The sequence below is a fragment of the Dermochelys coriacea genome, chromosome 4 (assembly GCF_009764565.3).
Source record: "Dermochelys coriacea isolate rDerCor1 chromosome 4, rDerCor1.pri.v4, whole genome shotgun sequence".
NCBI classification, from domain to species: Eukaryota; Metazoa; Chordata; order Testudines; family Dermochelyidae; genus Dermochelys; species Dermochelys coriacea.
In genome coordinates this window covers 48,390,659-48,412,926 of record NC_050071.1, presented here as the reverse complement: position 1 = coordinate 48,412,926, position 22,268 = coordinate 48,390,659, and positions in this window count along the sequence as shown.

Here is a 22,268-nt window from a genome sequence, read left to right as displayed (position 1 = left end):
ATTTTTGTTCCACACAGTCAACAAGCAGCAAAATTACAGCATTAGTTTAGCAACAAGAAAGGAAGATATCACAGGGGATGGAGATATTTTTCCACTGTTATGTCAAGAGTAAAAGACATAACAGCCATTGACATCAGTGATTAAAGGATCGTGCAGTTTGTCTAATATATCAGTAGAGAGTTATGTATGGATTTCATCTCCCCCTGCCTGGAAACCTCAACTATGTAAAATCACGTAAAGCACAATCATAGTGAACATCAGAATGGCTCATAGAAACCATGGGAATTGCCATACTAGGTCAGTCCAGTGCTATATCTAGTCCAATAGCCAGCAGTGCCAGAAGCAGAAGAAGATGTATGAGTTCCTGGAGTGGAAACTGATGGAGTAAGTTCTCATAGAGACAACTTCTTTCTTCCCCATGACATTAGGGGTTGGCTTTTTTCCCAGAAACAGTAAGTTTTATATATCTTAAAGATTGTTTTATATCCCTTAAAAATCTTACCTAGTCTACCTGTGGATGTCCATCTTTTTTTTACTCCTACTATGCTCTTTGATATCTTTTGGCAATGAGTTCCATAGGTTGCACACAGTATGGCCCCAAAATTTGCCATCACTTCAGCTGATCTTGCACTGCATGTTTGTCTGCTGCCCAGGAGCTCCATACACATGATGGACTAGACCCTGAGTAGTATCAAAGGAGTGCTTGGTGCCGTTCAGAAAGAGGATGTGGTTTTAAGCAAACCTCTGCTGCTGAGCTGATCCATCCATCCATCATAATTGCTCTAATTATGTTGCTTGCTAAAGGCATTAAAGCAGTGATGGGCTACCTAATCTAATTGCGGGCTGAGAGACATTTTGGTGACATTGACCATCCGTAAACACTGCATCCGCAGACACTGGCCCCGCAACTCCCAGTGGCCATGCTTCACCTTTCCCAGCCAATGGGAGCTGTGGGAAGTGGTGGCCAACACATCCCTGCAGCTCGCAGATTCCCACAGCTGGGAACAGCGAACCACTGCCACTGGGAGCTGCCAGGGCCTGTGCCTGCGGACGATCAATGTCAGCAAAATGTCTCTCAGCCCGCAATTAGATTACCCCGATGGGCCACAGGTTGCCCACCACTGCATTAAGGGATGTACAGGAACACTGGCTATATCCTCTATGCTGGTAACTGTGGAAAGTGGTTTAGCACCATTTCATCCAAAGATTACCTTATTCTGGAGGAATCATATGGTTGCTGACTAATTCCACTTTAAGCAGCAGAACAGTGCAAAACTAACTATGTACTGGAAAATCAAGCCTGTTGTACACAATATAAAATGATAGCTATCAAATATATTATACCGTTGGTTGCTCTTTCAACCCTTGGAACAATAGTCTTCCTTACTATAAATCAAGTAAATACACATACACAGTACCATATTAAAACTATAAATATGAGGCTCAAGGAATGCATAGTTTTGAAATAGAAATATTAGTTACATTTGCATTCACTAATGTCTTACAAATATTAACACACTTCCTGTGGAATTTGTTACTTATACAAATGCTGTAAGACATTCTTCACTGCAGTTTATTTTAGAAACACAAGTTGCTTCATGAGGTTGGCTATAAATACTATCACTCCCAAATTATAGACAAAATAAGCCTGAGCATGTTTACCCTGTAATATAAAAAGCTGAACTTATTTACAGGAAGCTTCAGAAGGAACCCTTGGTCATGTGCTGCTGATCCAACATGGGCCTGTCTGAGGGGCAGGTGGGGAAGGAAAATCCCTTTGAGAACCATCTTCTAAACAAAAGCTGGAACTTCAAAGCAGTGCAACACTTCTAGAATCCTATAATAAATGAAGAGAAAGTACCTTGCCCATTTACATTTCTTTGTTCTTATTTACCATTTCATGTAATGTCAGGAAATTGCTAAATTTTCAGCATTTTCATTCATCAGGATTCAGAAACAGCACCATTATATACTTCACAAATTGACTGTATTAATACATATTTATGTTGGAAGAAAGTAAAGGAGTGATTGAAGAGTTATTTTTGAGCCAGCTTGGAAGTCTAGGCATAGTGCTCTGACCTGCCAGTCTGGAGGCCTTTTGACTCCAAACTTTTGTAGCTCTTACAAAAAATACTACCAATTTGTAACATTTATATTTATTATGAATAATCAGTCACAGGTTCTTTCCCAAAATGGGTCACACAACATTCCATCTCTTTCTCTCTGGGATTGAAGTGACAAGCAAAAGGGTAGTATAGATTCAATTATAACCTTTTAAAGAAAAGAGGTAATTGTAATACCTAAAATAATTAAACAGCATAAATTCTTCCAGATAAACAACTTATGAAGCCAATTGGGGCATGCTAATAAATTCATTTCATAGTTGCGCTATAAAAGGTGAAGAAGCTACAGGGGAAAAAATAATAAGAGGAGAACCTCAGAAGGCCACAGATCCAGTTGGTTTCAGTTCAGAGTCTGAGAAAAGGGAAGTAGGCATGGTTTCTTATACCCTACATTATGCAGATGTCATGGATGTATACCCATATTTATTCTAGTACTCCAATTATCATAAGGCCAATGCCTGCCATATTCCATCTGTGGTATTCTCAGTGTCCATATTAACCATAATAATTAATATTAAGCATTTGCATCAATCCTTTCTAAATTATTTCTTAACAATTTTAGTGTGTTAATTAGGTCTAGCAACCAACCCATTGTCTAGCTACCTAACTGACAAAAATCCCCTAAACCTCCTCCTCATTGAATTTTGCAGTCTACTGTCCCTTCTTTTTATCTTCTCTGAATAAGAGTGCAAAATTATGACCTAGGGTTATATTCCTTTAGACCTGTAGCAGGGGTGGCCAAACCATGGCTCTTTTACATTTAAAGTGAGGCTCCTGGAACCCACCATGCTCTCACCCTCCCCATTCTCCACCTAATAGATTGGTTGCGGGGGGAGGTAAGGGCTTCTGTCCTGCAGCAGGGTGGTGGGGCTCAGGGCTTCAGCCCTGTGGGGAACACCTGTCAGGGCCCCTAGTCTTGGCATGCACCTTCCATGGGGCAATAGTCCCAAGCCCCACCACCCTGCCACAGGGCAGAATTTCTGAGCCCCTGCAGGCATGCCTGGCTCTCGAGGTTATGAAGAAGATAGTATGCAGCTCACAAGGTCAGTAAATTTGGCCACCCCGGCCTATAGTATTGTAACTAAAATGCAGCCATTAGCATAACTTCTTCAAATAGGCCTCCTACTAATACAGCAAATCCTAAATATAGCAAGCCTGGTAACTCATTTACTTACGTTCACCTACTTGTTTCCTATACATGTTTCAAACTAATAAGCAGAACATCAAGCTCAGTCATATAACCCTTGTAACATCATTACACTATTATATTAATTTCAAAGAGCACATGCAGGGGAAACAGGAGAAAAGTCACAGAGCAACACCATGGTCTCTTGATGCATGAGTGATTCCTTTGTGTTTTGTACAGAATTAAGCACATTGTCAGTGCTTAAAATATATAATAATTAGATATGCTTGGCATTTTCAAAACAGTATTACATTTTTGTTAATATTTCAAAATATATATTTCAGTTTAGGACTATTAACATCTCAGGTTGAATTTCCTAGGATATCTCCTATTTGCTTTTGCTTTTATCATAGGGACTACTTTAAATTAATTATCTTGCCATTGCTTTGTTATCAACCTGGGTCTTGAGTTCATTGGACATTGTATGCTGGGGGTGACAATTTATGGTTAGCTTATAAAGTAAACTGTTTCTCTTTGTTTCTCTTCCCCTTCCCTCCACTCCATAGGGTTAGATTAGGATATGTATGGATGTGAGGTTCAGAATGCAGAACTAACAGTCAAGCAGTTTTTTTATATGTAGTGTGACTTTATTTATCATGCCAATAAATGTCAGCTTTAATGTTCATATTCTACTTTTGTTCACCAAATAATCATTCACAACACTATAAATAGGGTTGATTGTATTTTGTTAGTAGGGAACAATCAAATAAACACTGTTTTTTAAAAAATCACACCAATAATCAAATAAAGCAAATTCAGCTACTCACTTATGGAAAACATTTAATTCCTATCAAATGTTACTATACCATAGATTGAATTGATGTCTTTCACTCTGTCTCCTTTTCTACTATTTATTCATGTTCTCCAAACATCTTCTATTTCGCAGATAATTTGTAAAGTTTATTTATATGAATGACATTTGTAATTATTAAGATTTTTTAAATAGTGAGAGCTCCATCTATTCTACAATAATTTATATGTATGTATGTATGTTTAGAGCAAGTCAAAAATTAAGAAAAGCATGTTCGAGGTGCTGAACAATATATTGTTCACCTCTAACTTGCTTTTACTTAATTTTTTTTATTCAAGTATCAGTCTTTTTTTAAAAAAAAAACATTGTAACAAAAAATAGAACAATTATCAGGGTTCCTTCCCCACTCTGAACTCTAGGGAACAGATGTCGGGACCTGCATGAAAGACCTCCTAAGCTTATTCTTACCAGTTTAGGTTAAAAACTTCCCCAAGGTACAAACTTTGACTTGTCCTTGAATATGCTGCCACCACCAGGTGTTTTAAACAAAGAACAGGGAAAGAGACCAGGGAGATGTCTTCCCCCAAAATATCCCCCAAGCTCTACATCCCCTTTCCTGGGAAAGGCTTGATAATAATACTCACCAATTTGTACAAGTGAACACAGACCCTTGGATCTTAAGAACAATGAAAAATCAATCAGGTTCTTAAAAGAAGAATTTTAATTAAAGAAAAGGTAAAAGAATCACCTCTGTAAAATCAGGATAGGAAATACTTTACAGTGTATTCAGATTCAAAACAAAGAGGATCCCCCTCTGGGCAAAACCTTAAAGTTACAGAAAAACGGAAATAAACCTCCCTCTTAATGTTGGGAAAATTCACATAAAACAAAAGATAAACTAATCCGCCTTGCCTGGTTTACCTATACTGGTTGCAATATTGGAGACTTGGATTAGGATGGATTGGAGAAGATGGATTTATGTTTGACCTCTCTCAGTCCTAAGAGAGAACAACCATGTAAACAAAGAGCACAAACAAAAGTGCCTCCCCGGCAAGATTTGAAAGTATCTTGTCCCCTTATTGGTCCTTTGGGTCAGGTGCCAGCCAGGTTAGGTGAGCTTCTTAACCTTTACAGGTAACAGGATGTTGCCTCTGGCCAGGAGGGATTTTATAGCACTGTATACAGAAAGGTGGTTGTCCTTCCCTTTATATTTATGACAACAATAAACCCTGCTACTGAAATATTTTCTGGTGTTATCAGCACTACAAATTTACGAGAACAAAAACTTGCTGTGTATAAATTGCACTTATAGATAATTGCATACACTTCTGCAATCTCAACAAATTATATAAAATTACTCAAATATAGTTAAATCTATAAATTCCTACTCCCCCACCCCTTACCCGGGAGATTCCATTATTAAAGATTGCATTACTTATTTGCCTCCATAGACTTACATTGAGTACCTTGAAATAAAATTATCTTAAAACTTTGTAGACAGTTATATTTTTACAGTGAGCACTTTAAAATGGTTTAGACATTTCAAAAATATATGACTTCTGAGATTTCTAGATGGTCAGCTGCAACAGTTCTATGGCAGTGACAATAAAAGACTGTTAAGATGATATCACCACATCACCAGCAGAATATCATCTTCATTCATTAGGTGTGATTTATCAGCTCCCTCTAAGTGGAAATCTGTTTCCTTAGAACTTCTTATTGTGGCTGTTACTGTAATGAATGAGCAGAAGGAAAGGAGAAGAACATAGAAGAAGCTTTCAAAGAGTCTCTCTAGTGATCTGCAAATATTTTGAAAAATTGAATAAGTTTCAGGATTATGTGTTGAATGCACAAACAGGGCAAGTGGGAAATTCAACACTTTTTAAAGATTTTTAAGTTAACTCATATTTTAGGACCCATGAAGAAGCAGCCTTTTGATTCCTATTCTGCCATAATGCCCAAGTATGTACTGTGCTGAGATACCACAGCACACTAATGAAGCATGGAATCAGCCAATATGGAGGGGTTTTTTTATAGTAAATGGCAAAGTTTTAAATTAATTTTTCATGCGCTTACAAAGTCTCTCATAGATTTTTACCTCTTTTCTTTTATTTTTTCCTTACTGTTTGTTTTCTCTCCTTTTCTAGGAAAGTCCTGTAGTCACTACACTTTCTTCAGACTTCTGCTTCTTTCCCCAACTGGTCATTTCCACAAGTGTATAACCTGCTGGCTCCAAACATTCCTTGTTAAAGCAACATCACCCAAAACATTGTGCCTACTGCTTAAAGTAGAATGTTCCCACTGAACTGGGAATGTTTTAAAGGGCATTTAGTATTATTTTCTGGAGAAACTCCTAGCCTATCCTCACCTACTAATGCAGTGGTTCTTAACCTTTATTGCAGCCTGCACCCCTTTGGTTCTCAAAATATATTCTTGCACCCTTATCAAAAATCGTTGAAGTAGGACAGTTCTTTAAAACTAGATATATTTTTTGTTTGTATATTAGAGTAATTATTAAAAAATGTATAATGTGAATAAATACATAGGTTTGATTAAACAAATTAGTTGTACTTATGTGCCTGGGCTTAATTTGTGTTTTCAATGATTTACCTTCTAAAAAAATCTGGCACGCCTTGCACCCCCAGAAAGGGCATCTCGCACCACCAGGGGGTGCGTGCACCCCAGGTTAAAAACCACTGCACAAATGCTATTGATGACCATGAACTGAATGGAACTAGTGTGGTTTCTTGAGATTGGAAGGCAGGCAGTGAAAGGAAAAGATCAGGATTTAATTTTAGAGTCTATTTAGAGAGACTACATGGCTTTGTGCCAAAGAGCTGGAGTACTTGTGGCACCTTAGACACTAACAAATTTATTTGAGCATAAGCTTTCGTGAGCTAAAGCTCACTTCATCGGATGCATTCGGTGGAAGATACAGTGGGGAGATTTATACACACACAGAGAACATGAAACAATGGATATTATCATACACACTGTAAGGAGAGTGATCACTTAAGATGAACTATTACCAGCAGGAAGGAGGGGGGGAAGGAGGAAAACCTTCTGTGGTGATAATCAAGGTGGGCCATTTCCAGCAGTTAACAAGAACATCTGAAGAACAGTGGGGGGTGGGGGGAGAAATAACATGGGGAAATAGTTTTACTTTATGTAATGACTCATCCACTCCCAATCTCTATTCAAGCCTAAGTTAATTGTATCCCGTTTGCAAATTAATTCCAATTCAGCAGTCTCTCATTGGAGTCTGTTTTTGAAGTTTTTTTATTGAAGGATAGTCTGTAATCGTGTGACCGGAGAGATTGAAGTTTTCTCCGACTGGTTTTTGAATGTTATAATTCTTGACATCTGATTTGTGTCCATTTATTCTTTTACGTAGAGACTGTCCAGTTTGACCAATGTACATGGCAGAGGGGCATTGCTGGCACATGATGGCATATATCACATTGGTAGATGTGCAGGTGAATGAGCCTCTGATAGTGTGGCTAATGTGATTAGGCCCTATGATGGTGTCCCCTGAATAGATATGTGGACAGAGTTGGCAACGGGCTTTGTTGCAAGGATAGGTTCCTGGGTTAGTGGTTCTGTTGCGTGGTGTGTGGTTGCTGGTGAGTATTTGCTTCAGGTTGGGGGGCTGTCTGTAAGCAAGGACTGGCCTGTCTCCCAAGATCTGTGAGAGTGATGGGTCGTCCTTCAGGAGAGGTTGTAGACACTACGGTGCTAATAAGCGATGGTCACCTAAACACCAACCTATATTGGAAACCTACTGACTGCTATTCCTACCTACATGCCTCTAGCTTTCATCCAGATCACACCACACGATCCATTGTCTACATCCAAGCTCTACAATATAACCACATTTGCTCCAACCCCTCAGACAGAGACAAACACCTACAAGATCTCTATCATGCATTCTTACAACTACAATACCCACCTGCTGAAGTGAAGAAAGAGTTGACAGAGCCAGAAGAGTACCCAGAAGTCACCTACTACAGGACAGGCCCAACAAAGAAAATAACAGAACGCCACTAGCCATCACCTTCAGCCCCCAACTAAAACCTCTCCAACGCATCATCAAGGATCTACATCCTATCCTGAAGGATGACCCATCACTCTCACAGGAGACAGGCCAGTCCTTGCTTACAGACAGCCCCTCAACCTGAAGAAAATACTCACCAGCAACCACACACCACACAACAGAACCACTAACCCAGGAACCTATCCTTGTAACAAAGCCCGTTGCCAACTCTGTCCACATATCTATTCAGGAGACACCATCATAGGGCCTAATCACATCAGCCACACTATCAGAGGCTCGTTCACCTGCGCATCTACCAATGTGATATATGCCATCATGTGCCAGCAATGCCCCTCTGCCATGTACATTGGTCAAACTGGACAGTCTCTACGTAAAAGAATAAATGGACACAAATCAGACGATAAGAATTATAACATTCAAAAACCAGTCGGAGAAACTTCAATCTCTCCGGTCACATGGTTACAGACCTGAGTGTGGCTATCCTTCAACAAAAAAACTTCAAAACCAGACTCCAATGAGAGACTGCTGATTTGGAATTAATTTGCAAACTGGATACAATTAACTTAGGCTTGAATAGAGACTGGGAGTGGATGAGTCATTACATAAAGTAAAACTATTTCCCCATGTTATTTCTTCCCCCACCCCACCCCCCACTGTTCCTCAGACATTCTTGTTAACTGCTGGAAATGGCCCACCTTGATTATCACCGCAAAAGGTTTTCCTCTTTTTCCCCCCCCGCTTCCTGCTGGTAATAGCTCATCTTAAGTGATCACTCTCTTTACAGTGTGTATGATAAAATCCATTCTTTCATGTTCTCTGTGTGTGTATATAAATCTCCCCACTGTATTTTCCACCGAATGGATCTGATGAAGTGAGCTGTAGCTCACGAAAGCTTATGCTCAAATAAATTTGTTAATCTCTAAGGTGCCACACGTACTCCTTTTCTTTTTTGCGAATACAGACTAACATGGCTGCTGCTCTGAAACCTTCCAAAGAGCTGTGCTCCCTGGGAAGGCCTTCTTTGTTCATGCAGAAAGGGGATGTGAAGGCAGAGGTGGTGCATCTATGGTTATTTAGATCAATTGGCTATTCTCCCCATCCTTTGTATGAGTCTATGGAATATAAGGAAGCTATTGTAGCCCTGAAGTTTCTGTCAAATCCACTGTGGGGCTCTGTTGCTATTGAGTCCTGAGGCAATTTTTTCCTTCCTGTTTCCCACAGAGAATCTCTTCACAAAGCCTGGGTAATTGTTTAGCTGTGGGGGTATGTGATTTTTCAATATATGGCCAAAATCCCCAGTAAATCAACTACATCCATTTCCATGAGCAGAAGAGCTGACCTTTCATATACAAATAAACTGAAGGGTACTCAAAAAGAGAGAGATATTGATTATTCTGACTTTTTCACTGTATAAAACAAGAATCAACAGTGAAAACTTAGCTATTACGAAAACATTTATAGTTGTATGAATATATAGAAAATTGAATACACTCTCGGAGGAGGAAGAGGATGACATGGCAATTTGAGATATATTGCAAAGCTGAGGAAGGTGAAGGAGAGAAAGCAGAATGGAAGCGAAAACAGTAGGATTCTTGAGGGATGGCCCCAGAAACCTTTGAAAGTACTTTGAGCACTTTGACTAATATATCCGCATTCTGGGTGGCCTGTTTTTTTCTTTTCTCTACTAAATTTATGGCATGGAGTTAGCAGGGCCAAAGCAGAATTTATTTACTGGTAATAGCTGAAATAGGTGGCAGTATGCATGGGAAGACTGGGGTACCAACATTTATGAAAGAAGGAGGAATGTGGTTAATTAAAAAATAAATATATCTTGGAACAACACAAACATATGCCTAGCATAGTTCAAACTGTTTGGTTGTATGTCCACCCCTTTCCTATATAATGTAGGTTCTTTGTTGCTGGACTGTGACCCCCATGTATTCCGTTGGATGCCTTGCAGACTTAGAGGAGCTGAATAAATAAACAATTATAATCCTTACCACCTTGGATAATATTCACACTATTTTTAGGGAACAAAAATAAATTTGTTAGTCTCTAAGTACCACAAGAACTCCTTTTCTTCTCTTAAAACTGAGTACCTGTGTAGAGCAATGTGAGACAGATGTTCTGTTTCAGTGGTTTCTATGCTAGATGTTTGCTTGTCTGTGAGCTTCTGTGCTGATTCACTTTTCTGCTATGCTGCTGAAAAAACAGGCTCTGGGAGCTCAGAATAGATCTATAAAATAAAGTTCTGCTTCTTGATGCTAAGATTGAAAACAGATGGACTCAGACCAGAGCACCAGATCAGACTGGTTTGACAAAGTCTAGATCTGGGTCGGAACCTGTTGACTTAGGGTCCATCTCCACCTGAAAAAGAAGAGGGCATACACGTAAAAGGATTCAGTGTCTTTATTTTCTTCTCATGGCAAATAAGCTCATTAAGGGGTCCTGCTTCAGATTAAGTAAATAATTGACTGCAGTGGGATTTAAATATGTGTTTAATAGTGTACTGAATTGGGCCTAAAAACAGTAGAAATATGCTACCTCACAAATTTTTCAATCTGATCACTCCCCTGAAGTTTGTGCTGCTGAAGATAACGGTATTTATTATGTTGGTGTCGTTTTTAATCTCCAAAGTTTAAATGTGACACCTCAGGGCCCATGCCTAACCTTAAAGGTAAAAAGAAAAGTTTACCAAATTGAACTAAGGAAACTAAACATATCTGAAGACTTTTACAGTTTGCACTCAGAGCTTAATAGCTCAAATGTTTTCTCAGCTCTTTCATCAAGAGAGCTCCATTTGTCTCTGGAAGATAGACACACAGAAGGTAATCACAATAGTTATTAATAATATTAATAGTTATTAATAATAGATCTTTACCCAGTGTCTGGATTCAGTTGAGGGGCCAGTGCAAATGACAGATCATTGTGTCTTTATAATGACACATATTGCTAAGAAAATGATTTCCTGCTGGTTGCGTCAGACTAAGGTTTTACAGAGTGTGTGGCTTTCATTCCTAGATATAACAAATTGCAATTAAAACTGATTTTTAAAATTGTATATTTTTCAACATGTTTTTTTAAATACAATCTTTTTTGAAAGTTTTCAGGAAATTTTTTTTTCAAAGTTTTTTGTTTCTGCCCTCAGCCCCCTTTCTTTCATTGCCAAAAGGAGAGAAAGTAGGGGGAAAGCAAGATGGAAAAAGGGAGACAAAAGTGTGTGTGTCGGGGGGGGGGGAGAACTGGAGATAAAATTCAATGCTCAATAATGTGCAGTTTTCAACTTGGAAAACAACTATTTTTTTTATATCTTGGGGAAAAAATTAAAAATTCTGCTTTATTTTAAAAAATGGAACATTTAAATTGAAACTTTTTTCTAAACTTACATTTTTCAAAAGTACAGTTTTTATTGTGGGGGCTGGGAACATTTCAAATACTTTGTCATTTCTAGTTCCAATAATAAAGTTGGAACATTTGAATGTATTTCACTGTCTGTCTTCCTCTCCGTCCCTCGCAGTGTCACCTCAATCTTGCCTGGGTTCTGCTTTAATCAGCTGTTCTTCATTCAAATGCAGATTTTTGGCTATATGCTGAGAAGCCTGGGAGAGGATACCATTTATATCTAATGAAAAGGAATAGAGATGGATGTCTTCTCTGTACTACTGACACTTCAGTCCATGTGGTTTCCCAACAGCTCCATATAAACGGTGAATAATGTTGGGATGACAACTGAGCCTCATAGGACCTAAATGCTGCTGGCTCTGGAGGCTGAAAAACAGTTGGTCACGATGACCCTCTAGGCTTGGTCTGAGAGGAATAACCTAAATCCATGTCAATGTGTTTCTGTACACCTTTCCAGTACCTTAGAAATGGATAGGAGAATAAGTAATCAGGGGTATTAACTAGTACAGAGTGATCTGGTAGAGTACAAATGCACTTCCCTTGTCTATGGACAGGAAGAGTTCCACCAGAGCAACAAGTATTCTTTCTCTTTCTACAGGGCTTCTCCTGTACCCTGACTGACTTAATAAGTTAAGTACATGAAAATAGTCCCACTGTCATGTGATGAAGCTATAATTCATTGTAGTCAGACAAGCATGTGAAAGATCCGGCCATTGTCTGGCAATATACTTCAAATGGCACAAAACTGATTGTGAAACATCATTCAGCAGTATCAATCTGGGTCAAAGTGCCTTGCCTTAGGAGTCTACAGGAGCCTGAGTTAGTGTTACCAGCACTCATGATTTATAAAGAATTGGTGCCCTTGACACTACCCTCCTCATAAAGGACTTTGGTGTTCAGTTGCCTTCATGCTGGGCCTACGTATGCTGTCTGCTTGCCTGTATCAAACATACTAGCAAGTTATAGGGTCCAAATTTCAGGGTGCTTGAAGACCATTAGAATACACAAGATTTAACCTCAGCTGAAGACAAGTGGCTGTCTTCTGATGTCCGGGCCCTGTCATGGCAGGACAGCTTGCATACTCTAATGATCCCCTGAGTCTGTGTCGGCAGGGGCTTTTTGCCAGATTGGTCTGTGTGGGAGGAGCCAGACAAAACAGGCACCTTGGTCCTCCAGGTTGGGGATTAGGCATAGGGCTGATAACCTTGTCCTGTAAAAAAAACAAAACAAAACAAAAACAAACTGTTTTGGAACCAGAGGTGGAGAAATCAACCATTACTGTGTGTGATGGCCTTCAGGAGTCAGACACCTATGACTGCCAGTGGTGAAAGCTTAAAGGAAGCCACTGACATGAAGACTGAAGTGCTAAACACCAAGACAAAAAAACAAACTTGGTTTTTGTAACGTACAGACAATGTACAAAACAGGGAAGCTAGCTGAGGTCACAGCAGAGATGAGATGCTAGAGCTTACACATCCTGCGTATCAGCAAGAGCAGATGGATGGGATCAGGAAGATTAACAGCCTCAGGAGAAACTTTGCTATATTTTGTACGCAATAATGGACAACACCATGAGGGTGTTGCCATCCTTTAGGTGAAGGGAGTGGAGCATTTCCTGCTTGAATGGAAGTCCAGCAGCAGCAGACTTATGAGAGCCAAACTGAAAGGAAAACACAATATCACCCTTATTCAGTGCTATACTCTGACAAATTACAGTGATGAAGAAGTAAAGGACAAATTCTACCTTGTATTACAGGTGGAATTAGAGAGAGTACCGCGCCCTGACCTAATTATTGTCATGGGAAACCTGAATGCCAAGGTCAGCAAGGACAACACAAACAATGACAGAGCAATGGGAAGACATCAGTGTGGCACCATGAATGAAAACGGAGAGAGGTTTGTTGATTTCTACAATATGAATGACCTAGTCATCGGCAGAATCCTAGTTCAACATTGTGAAATTCACAAGCTGACATGGTGTTCTCTAAATGGCAGAGATAAGAACCAGACTGACCATTTATGATAAATGAAAAATGGTGATACTCACTGACAGATGTGAAAGTGAGAAGGGGTGCAGATGTTGGCAGCAACCACCACCTTGTGACAGCCTCCATCAAGCTAAAACTGAGAAGTGTTGGTCCACCAAACAAGGGACATAGATGTTATGAAATTGACAAGCTAAAGACTCCTGAAATACAGAAAGCTTTAATTCTGCAGTTGAAGAACAGGTTTCAGGAACTTGCAGATCTTGATGAAAAGGAGGGAAATGCAGATGAGGAGATCAACAAGAAGTGGGACAAAGAAACAGTAATTTATAAACAGAGCAGTGAAGCCTGTCTAGGCTACAGGCAGAAGAGAACGAAGGAGTGGATACACTCAGCACAAGGAATGCCATAGAAACCAGATGAGAGAGTTTTTGACACAAAATCCCAGAAGCTAAAGGACAAATACCATGAGCAGTATAGCAAGGTACACCAGGAGGTCAAATGCTTTGTGGGAGCAGACAAATGGCATCATATTGATAATCTGGCAACACAAACCGAGGATGCAGCTGCCCTTGGTGAACAAGGAACCATCTACAAAATGACATGGCTTATCAGTGGTAAACAGCAGATACCAAGACACACTCTTATCAGGGACAAACAAGGCCACCTCCTAACAACAGAAAAAGAACAAGAAATGCGCTGGACAGAGCATTTCAAAGAATTGCTGAACAGGGAGCCACCAAAAGGGGAAGCAAACATCCAGGAGGCAGAAGAAGATCTTGATATCAACACAGACACCCCAACTAAGGAAGAGATCATTCAAGCCATCAAATCCTTAAAAATGGGAAAGCTCCTGGCAAGGATAACTTGAATGCATGATTGTTCAAGGTTAGCAACATCTATCCTGGCCCCTCTATTTACATCAGTCTGGGAAAGGGAAAAGGTGACAGATGAGTGGACCAATGGGGTTATAGTGAAGACACCAAAGAAAGGAACTCTGTGATTGTAATAACTGGCATGGAATCACACTTCTATTTGTGCCAAGCAAAGTATTGTGTAAGATCATAGTCCAGCATATATCAGAAGCAGTTGATAGCATTCTCAGAAAAGAGCAAGCTGGTTTTCGGAAAGGGCGTGGATGCACAGACCAAATCTTCACTCTCTGAAACATAACAGAACGATGCTTAGAATGGCAATGGTAACTCTACATAAACTTCATAGCCTTTGAGAAAGATTTTAATAGCATTCACAGGACCAGCCTATGGTGCATTCTGTGGGCATATGGAATCCCTCTCCATATAATCAAAAGCTTCTATTTCAACTTTACATGCCATGTAGATCGCAGTGAGCTCAGTTTTGAAGTCAAAACAAGAGTACATCAGGAGTGTGTCATGTCTGCAGTCGTCTTCAACATTGCCATTAACTGGATAATGCAGCATACAACAGAAGGCATGCCAAGAAGTATTAAATGGACACCCTTTTCATCCGTTGAAGACCTGGACTTCGCAGATGATCTCATTCTCCTACCACATACCCAACACAATATACAAGAAAAAGCAACTTGACTCAATGCATTCAGCCAACAAATTGGACTGAAAATCAACCGCAATAGGATAGATATCATGACCTTTAATTTTACCTCACCATCCCCAGTATGTATAGCAGATCATGTTCTCACTAATGTAGAACCATTCATATACTTTGGCAGCAGCATCAGACAAAACGGTGGAACAAGCCAGCACATTCGGAACAAAATCAATAAAGCCAGGAACACCTTCAGGAGCTTAAATAGTCTGGAAATCATTAAAATACAACACCAAAACCAAACTCAAAACTTATCAGAGCTGCATACTTTCAACATTAATTGATAGTGCAGAATGCTGGGGAATGAGAAAGTATGATACGTCCAAACTGTCTTCATTCCATACGACCTGCCTCAGAAAAATCCTCCATTTCTTTTGGCCCAGAAAAATCTCAAACCAAGATCTATTCACATAGTGCAGCCAAGAGCATCTGAGCACCATCATTGCCAGGAGGCATTGGAGATGGATTGGCCATGTGCTTCTGATGGAAACTGATTCCATCACCAGAGTAGCAATAAGATGGACACCACAAAGCAAGCAAAAATGAGGCTGTCTGAAAACAACATGGCAAACAGCTGTGGAAGCTGAGCTGAAAAACCTGGGGCACAGCTGGGAAACCATTGAAAGACTTGCCAGAAACAGACAGGAGTGGAGGAGCTTCATCGCTGCCCTAAATGCCAGAGACATCATGGGATGATGATGATGAAGAAGACAAGTGAATAGATTCTTGATTTAAATTTGTTAGACCTAGCTCATTCATGCCTCATCTCAACAGGTAGAACTTTAATTCAGTTTTGTCAAGATTTTGTGCATCTCCCCAAAGAAGAGCCCATTTATAAGTATATAATAGCAGAAACCACTTTGAATTTTGTTTTTACTGATTTTAAGAGGGGGGGAAAAAGAGGTTGTTGCTCACAGGCACTACCTATAAGCTTATTGCCCTCTAGATTTTTGGGGTATCTCAGATGATTTCCAGATTTAAAACATCTGCCATGTTATCAAGGAGCAGTCATAAATAAAATGAAGTCTTCCTTTTCTTTTGATGCTCAAATATTGCAAATCATGTTCATTGAATTTTCTTATGTTAATGGAAATTATATATATGAAACTGACTACTTTCTAGTTTTACAAGACAAATTAAGGAGCATGGATTTGAGAGGTTATTAATTTAGAGTTAAATATGGTTAGTTCTTATTTTTAGATCTAATTTAAAATATAGAATGTATATTAAAATCTAGTCATTTAAATGATGCACAAAGTAGACTTATCTAGCCTAAACTCTAAAATGAATAAAGGATTGCATTCAAACTTTTTTTCCTGTTCCTTTCCTTGACCGCAATGGTGGAAAAGGACAGCAGTGTTGGTGGCATAGTGTCCCATTCTCTGCATGATCAGATTTATTTTTAACATTGTTTTTCTGATTCACTGTGCTATAAAATTATTTGAATGGACATTTTTTAGGACATCTTATAACTTGTTCCTCATTTTCAAATGTTCATATAGTAAAATTATAGGCTATCCGTGATTCATGTACTGTGTATAGAATGTGGATTAATCTTTAAATTATATGACTTTGAACCTGCCAACAATTCTGACTAGGCTTTTGCTGTGAATTAGAACAAGACAAGACAAGACCAATGTCAATCTATGGAAAAGTCATTTAACATCTCTCAAGTTGCACAACTTATTGCAAAATGTTTTGCTCTTTTTCCAAGGGTTTATACTGTATGCAAGGATTTCAATAAATTATTTTTTTTCAGGGGTAATTGTAGTTGTCCAAGGCAATTTGATACTTCATGAAATTTACTAAAAGGTTTTCATATAATTTGCATCCATTGCTTAAAATAAAGTTGTAACAGAGTATCTCAAGATTCTGTAGTAATTGTAAATATATATTCTTGCAAGGTAAGTTAGGTGGAACCATTGTGTGTTGCTTCTATAAATAGCAATCATTTATTGTATGTGATCAGTATGGAACAACCTGATAAGAAAGTAAATGGAATTTAATCTTCAAACTAATCTTATGTTCTTCAGATCTGTTGGACATGTTTAGTTGCACTCACATACTTGCATTACATAATAATAAATCCTTCATAGCCATTCATTTTTATTAACAAAGTGGACAGACTACTGAACCGATGGAGATTAGTAAAAACACTAATATTTTAATCAAACTTTCACAGTCTTGAAGATGAAAAATTAAGTTGTGTTTGCTACAGGTACAGAAACTTCATAAAGGGCACTATTCATTTTCCTACCTATGAATAATTTATTTTAAAGAGAACAAGTGATTGTTATCTTTTGCAATCTGGAATCATGTGGGGCATAATGAGCTCCTTGTAATGCAAACCATATACTAAGGTGTTACAGTGATAGGACGCAATAAGAATTTAGACCCCGATTTATTGTATGCTGTGGACTTGAATCTGTTTTCTTAACACAGTATGGTTCTCAAATTCATTACTTATTAAAGAGAAACCTGTGTTACATAATTTCCTATGGAATGTGTCTAATCTTGCATCGCTATATTCTGTCAAGCAGCTTTCAATGCTAGTTAATGAGATAATTTAGAAATATGATTTCTGTAATCAGTGATGCTGTAAAACTGTCTTAATCAAAACTTGTGAACATACTCAAATTTAGTATTCCAAATCCAGTTCTGAATTTTTGTAGTTTGTTCATCTCTAGTAACAGAAATACGATCTTTAAGAAGAGGTGCTCTCTTGCATACATTCTATTCTCATCTTTTTGAAGAAACTAAACATTCAGAATTGAAAACAAAAAACATTATGGTTTTAGTAACTTAAAAGAAACTTGTAGTATTCACTGTATCTTGAACATATTCAGTGGATCTAAGATACTGGAAGAAGGGCCTGTGTAGTGCAGTTGGCAGGCTAAGGAAATATCCTTAATCTCTGGCCCTATTAGCAACAGTAACTGTAGTAAATTTAAGATTACTACTGAGTGTTGATTCACACATCATAGCATTACAAGTTTATTTATTGTTAAAGATCAATGCAGTGGTCAGGGTCACCAAGAGAATGTATGTGCTTTAATCACTGAATCATCTTGACAAGGAAGGAGAATCTCAGCAGATCTACCTCTACTTTGCTCATCTCAGTTTTGTATATTGGCAGGTTTATGAGAGGAACTTAATGAGAGAAGGCATGGCACAAATGTGATGCATGTGGACTTCTGCTTACCTGTCTTTAGAACAAGTTGCATACCATTTGCTTCAACAAAAGGAGAAAATGTTCTTTCCTTATTTGACAGGTTTCAGAGTAGCAGCCGTGTTAGTCTGTATTCGCAAAAAGGAGTACTTGTGGCACCTTAAAGACTAACAAATTTATTTGAGCATAAGGTTTCGTGAGCTACAGCTCACTGTAGCTCACGAAAGCTTATGGTCAAATAAATTTGTTAGTCTCTAAGGTGCCACACGTACTCCTTTTCTTTTTCCTTATTTGCATACCTGTTTTTCTTCATCCTAGGGTGCTGAATACCAAGAAACCAACACTGGGTGCAATCATAGATTCTTCTGGTATCAAGAAATCCAATTTACAGTTTTGTTTATTGTTAGATGCCAAGAGGCTACAGTTACATAACTGCAGGTATTTTGATCGCAACTATCTATAACTGGTCTTGATCCAAGTATTTCAGTCCCATCTCATCTTTATTTATTTTCTTTACTCCTGGATGACAAAGCAGATAGGATTCTCTTAATGACTTTTTTTATCTGTTTTCATGGTTCAACATTATTTACTGCTCCTTCCAAAGTAGGATTATCCAGTTAAAACTACTCACTTTTGTTTTATGATATCTAATTTTCTGAGCCAACTTTCCTCTTATTCCATGACTCCTGCCCCTTTAGATGTTGTCATTAACCTCAATTATGGAACTTTGTCAAAAACACTTTCCAGAGTGGAAACAACTTTGTCATTTCATTAGAAAATGTGCAATTGTGTTCTGAAATATTTCTTAGTTTGATCGTCAAGGTTACTGTATCTTTCATCTGTGATGTGAAAATGTAACCATTCAATTTCTGGCTGGAATTTGCAATAAATTTCTCCTGCCACTAAATATAATTTTAGTCCCATAGCTCAATACTTAGCTCAGGTACTATGCACACCATATTCACCTAAACCTTGTACAGCATATAATTGGAAAGTCATATAGCCTATCAGAAACGATGTGTGTGTGTTTTGGGGAGAGTGGTGTTAATTAAACCTCCAGGCACAAGCATTATATCATCACATTACAGTTACCGCCCTATCATTTCAAAAATCATTACCACCTCCCCTCTGCCTAAAGATATGAAATATAAAGTTTTGCCATTTGGTTTCTTGTAATACACATTCTGTGCTTTTCTGCGGTGATTTTAGCTGGCTTTTGAGAGTGAGCCTAATGTTTTCTAGTCAAAACATAAAGCTGTACCTGTTCCATATTTGGACAAAAATATGCAGCTCAGTTTAATATGTTGCTTTAAACATGACAAGAAAATTAAAACACTTAATGTTTGGGTACACACAAGCTCTGGGAAGTGATTTAAAAATCAAAATCCAGTGTTTCAGTATAAAATATTTATTACAAAGTATCTCAAGTGGTATCAACTGGAACAATACATTACTTGTCAAAATTTCTCAAGTTTACAAATCAGTAGAATGGTGCAACTGGAGCCATTACCTTATGTTGCAAGACATGATCCCCCTAACAGAATCTGAGATAGCAGAAATTTGTTCAACATTAACTCATTTAAAGGGTTCTCAAAAAAGTTCACAACCTCTCATCTCGGCCAGGTCAAAATAGTTACAGATGATTCCATTGAATAATGGATAATGCAAATGGGGAGATCAGAGATGGTTAGTGTTGAATGGCTCCAGCCCTACAGAGGCATTTTTACTGGACTTTGATATGGGGGCGGGAGAAATCTTCACTAAACACCAAGGCCCTATTGAAGTCAATAGGAATTTTGTCATGAACTTCAATAGTAACAACATTTCACCTTTTAGTATCTGTTAGTAAATATTAATCCTTTAAATCCTTTTCTTTTTGTACATTTGATTCATTTATATAGATGATTATTGAGAATATTTATGACATTAACAAAGAGAGTGTTGAATTCTAAGGCAAAGAACACTGGTTCTTGACCAATAAGTAACCCTATTTAGGAATTCTGTGGGTTAGACTGTATCTAATAATCCAGTGGTTCTCAACCAGGGATCCAGGGCTGCGAGCAGGTTTCAGAGGGTCCATCAAGCAGGCCCAGCATTAGACTCACTGGGGCCTAGGGCAGAAAGCAAAAACCACACTGCATGGGACTGAAGCACAGGACCCTGAGCCCCACCACCTGGAACTGAAGCCGAAGCCTGAGCAACATAGTTTTGCAGCAGCATCTGTGTCATGGGGTCTCAGGCAATTGCCATGCTTGGTACCCCTTAATGCTGGCCCTGTCTTTTATATGTAGAAAACCAGCTGTTAGGGCACAGGTGGGCTATGGAGTTTTTATAGCATTTTGAGGGTGGCCTCAGAAAGAAAAATTTTGAGAACCTCTGTAATAATCCATGCCGTCTATCGATAAATCTTCAGATAATCTCAGGGAACCACACACACACACACACAATGCTTACATACACATATATAAACTGATAAGGGATGATTGTTACAACAGATAGGGAAGAATGATTATGGGGGAAGAAAGACCTACTGAAAGATATTATCCTGAAGAATTGTTAGTCCTCTCAGCTGTAAATAATTATGTCTTCACACATAAATCTAGTAAACTGAGAATGTTTAGAAATGACAACACAACGTACATTTCTTTTGGCAATGAGGGTGCCTTTGTTTGAAAATCCTATATACTGTCACTGGTGTTGGAACTTAGTTGAGGAATGAAACTGTGCGCTCCTCCAATTACAATGAAGAAGAGACACAGCTCTTTATCTTACATCAAAGGGTGGTAATGGATCTATTTTTTCTATAAACTATAGCAATAACTCTCCCAGTGAAGGTAATTTCTGATAATCTTTGATTACATAATTCTAATTTAGCCTATTCAACAATCTTGAGTTATCATTAACTTGCATACAACACACCACCACAAGTTAATCCAGCAAGAAAATGGAGTTGCTCCTTCTAAAAACACTGGCTTCCAGCATGCAACAACTTTGTGCCACGCCAATGCTTCAGCTTTTTGGATTATATACATTCAAACTACTTTTTTCAATTGGTTCCTTTTGGTTGTTTGGTACTCTCAATGTATCATATACATGTATGTATTTCAGCTCCTTAACTGCTTGTTAGTCATTCCTTTGGTAAATGATGATGTTCTGGCTCCGAGAGCATGCTTAATAGTGCCCTAAAATAATTGGTAATGGATGTTGGTCATTCTGAGAGATGTTCAAAGCAGAATGGCATGAAGGAGAGTGGAGCAGAAAAGTCCCAGTATATTTATGAGTTGGAATCGTAATGTTCCTTTTTAAAATTGATTTATTTCATTCCCTGGGAACAGTCAATCAATCTCACCTAGCATTCACTTAAAAGAGCTAAATTGTTATTAATTTTGTGCCTGGGAAATTTTATTCTTTAAATTGTCATGTTTCTTTAAGAGATGTTTTCAGTGTGATCCGTTGTGTTAGTAAATTGTATCAAAAGGGTTAGCTTGTCTTTTGCCACTTATGTCCCTCTGTTTCCCTTCTCTTGCACAATGATTAATGATCTCCAAAGAAAACTAAATCTAAAAAGGAAAACATGTAAATTAAAATGTGATATTACATACACAAAGAGAAGAACATTAAAAATTATAAAAAACACCTTATGCTGAGGAACAGGTAATACTATTACTTGAAGAGAAGCCTATGTGAGTTTGTCTGCTTGATTTTTTTTCCAGCTGATTTTGAGACAGCTCTAATGTAATACCAATTTGGTGAGTCATCTGCTATTCTCATTGTTTAAGAATAAAAAAAAAATGCTATCCACAAATTAAAGCACTTCAGTTAATAAGAGCTTAGATTCATGATAACAAAATAATATTATGATTCAAGATACAGTTAGACAGGCAGATGATCCAGCTATCACAGTAATGGCAACCAAGAGAATATGGTCTTGGATTTATTCTTTGTAGTGTGTAAAACTCCATAATTGGATGAAACCAACAGTTTCCTTTTATAACAAGGATTAATAAATAATAG